Source organism: Lepus europaeus, chromosome 1, assembly GCF_033115175.1.
Source record: "Lepus europaeus isolate LE1 chromosome 1, mLepTim1.pri, whole genome shotgun sequence".
In the NCBI taxonomy this organism is placed as follows: Eukaryota; Metazoa; Chordata; class Mammalia; order Lagomorpha; family Leporidae; genus Lepus; species Lepus europaeus.
The window spans coordinates 83353447-83356492 of NC_084827.1; positions in this window are offsets into that span (position 1 = coordinate 83353447).

Below are 3046 nucleotides of genomic sequence, written 5' to 3' on the forward strand. Positions count from 1 at the left end.
TTGCTCCTCTTCCAGTCCAGCTCTCTGCTGTGGCCTGGGAAGGCAGTGGAGGATGGCCCAGGTTCTCGGGCCCCTGTACCTGCACGGGAGGCCTGGAGGAGGCTCCTGGCACCTGGCTTCGGATAAGCACAGTTCCTGGCTCCTGGCTTTGGATTGGCGCAGTTCCAGTCGTTATGGCCATTTGGGGAGTGAACCAAAGGATAGAAGACCTTTCTCTCTGTCTCTCTCTCTCACTGTCTGTAACTCTACCTGTCAAATAAAAAAAAAAGAATTTGTGACAACTAGATCCCTTGATTTCCGGCATCGGAAAGAAATGTGGCAACCATCATTTCAATTTCCTCAATCTATGGGCATGGAAATAGTAAAATACCTGTTGTTTGCTCAGGGTTACAGAATGATTTAATTTAAAAATTAATATATATATATATATTATATATATATACACACACATACATATCATACTGTTAAAGATGTATTGAAGAAGATATTTTCAATATCTCAGGATAAAATAATACAAATCTTGATTATTGAATAATATCCATATAAGAAAATTATCTGAGTTACTTACATTAAGCTGTCAGCTACATTGTAGTCCAGCAACTTTTGTCTTTCTGTTATGTTTAACTTTTGCCCAATGGATTCCATAACATTACATATATCTTTGCCCAGTAGACTGAGCGAAAAAATCCTGGACAAGGTTTTCTGCCTAATGAGTGGAGCATGCCTGAGGCATACAGGGAGAGGATCTAGGGATACATGACCCCGCCACTGGCTGTTTTGGGGTAGGATGCACTTTCTCTGTTCCCAAGGCTAGAACAAAGAAGGCTGTTTGACAACAATGTTCAGGGTTTATTATTCTCATATTTTACTACCAGGGATAATCAGTGTATGAAAATCAACCTACATTGCATTTACAAATAACAAGCAATACCCACCACCAACAGCTACCTGTAGGAAATAGGAAAATGAGAAATGCAGATTAATGAATAATTCACCTAGAGTTTGCACTGACTACCTTTGTGAGTGGTTATGTTTCTTGATACTAAATACACTCCTTCTTGCCAATAGACAAACATGTGCTATTGTATTACTTTCAGCCAAAGCTTCTAGAAAACCTGTTTATCCTAATAGATTCAAAGTAGAGGTGTAACTTCAAAGATTGTAAAAGTTAGACAAATCTTAAATTTGCCTTCCTCATCATTCTCATTATTGCATTAATCTCATTATCATGATTGTTCTTGCCATTATCATCCATACTACTTATTTAATAGTTAGTAGAAGTCTTTTTTTTTTTAATTTATTTGATAGGTGGAGTTATGTACAGTAAGAGAGAGAGACAGAGAGAAAGGTCTTCCTTCCGTTGATTCAAATGAGCCAAGTGAGCCATGACGCTGGCCCCAGAAGTCTTAACCACTGTGGTTTAATTACTTATCTCTCCCTGTCTCCACACTCCAATACTGAACTGGTTGTTTATTTTTTGGAAAAATAATAGGCCACTTTTAGAGGGAATTTATCGTAAGAAAACAACTTCAACTATGTATGTGGGAAGATGTATATTATCAGATCTTATTGCTATAAGTTTAAAATATTTAGAAATGAAAATGCAGAAAATGTGTGATTACATAAAATATGGCACATTATCATAACAAATTAACATATTCTAACAATTGTGAAAATTTCTTAAAACATGAATACATTCCCATGATAAGTGGTAAATGAAAAATGCTGAAGACTTACGCCTGTATTAAACACATAATCATTAAGTATTGGATATTTATACACAGAACATAGAATAATGATATGCAGGGAATAAATTATGACTGCTTGTCCTTTTTAATTGATTTCTGACATTGTTAAAATAAAAATTTAGCCTTAGTACTCAAAAAATTTAACTGATGACCATATAGTTAAAAGAGGTGATATGGCTAGCGCCCTGGCTCACTTGGCTAATCCTCCGACTGTGGCATCAGCATCACATATGGACATCGGGTTCTAGTCCCCGTTGCTCCTCTTCCAGGCCAGCTCTCTGCTGTGGCCCAGGAGAGCAGTGGAGGATGGCCCAAGTGCTTGGGTGCCTGCAACCACGTGGGAGATCAGGTGGAAGCACCTGGCTCCTGGCTTCAGATCGGCACAGTGCTGGCTGTAGAGGCCATTTGGGGGGTGAACCAATGGAAGGAAGACCTTTCTCTCTGTCTCTCTTTCTCTGTCACTGTCTAACTCTGCCTGTCAAAAAAAAAAAGTGATAAACATATGTTAAAAGATTTATAAAAACAAGTGGAATTTATAAAAAAGACTTTTTCTTAACAGTATCAATTCTTTCAGCTTTTCAGAGATGAAAAAAAAAATCCAAATCTTGTTTAGTTTAAGGTTATCTGTTCTTTTTTTTTCTAGTGTTATTTGTTTGTTAGTATTCTTGATTTAGAGATTAAAACTCATCAGTGTACTACAACCAGGTGATGGAATTCATGACTTCAAAGTTTATAGAGTATTGAATTCACTGAAATAGTATTTTACATTTCTAATTTTCATAAATAATTTATTAAGTGAGAAAGGTTTGTTTTCTGTCAGTTGAGTCTTATTTTGAAAACGTTCATACTACTTATAATTGAATTGAAAAGGTGATGTGATAGTGGCTGGCATTATGGTATAGTGTGTTAAGCCACTGCTTGCAATGCCAGCATCCCATATGAGGGCCAGTTCAAGTCTCAACAGCTCCACTTCTGATCCAGCTTCCTCTAATGCACCTAGAACAGTAGCAGAAGTTGCCCCAAGATTTAGACCCCTGATGCTCATGTGAGAGGCCCCAACAGAGTTTCTGGCTTCTGGCTTTCACCTGGACCAGACCCAGCTGTTGTAGCTATTTGGGGAGTAAACCAGCAGATGCAATACATCTCCCTTTCAAACCAATAAATAAATGATAATAACCAAAAAGGTGATATGATAGCTCTCATAAAATGCAAATCCATAGAACTGATGCCTATAAGTTTGGATCGGGCATCATTTACAAAAAGTTTATTCCCACAGGGGATCTTCAGGTTCTTATAGC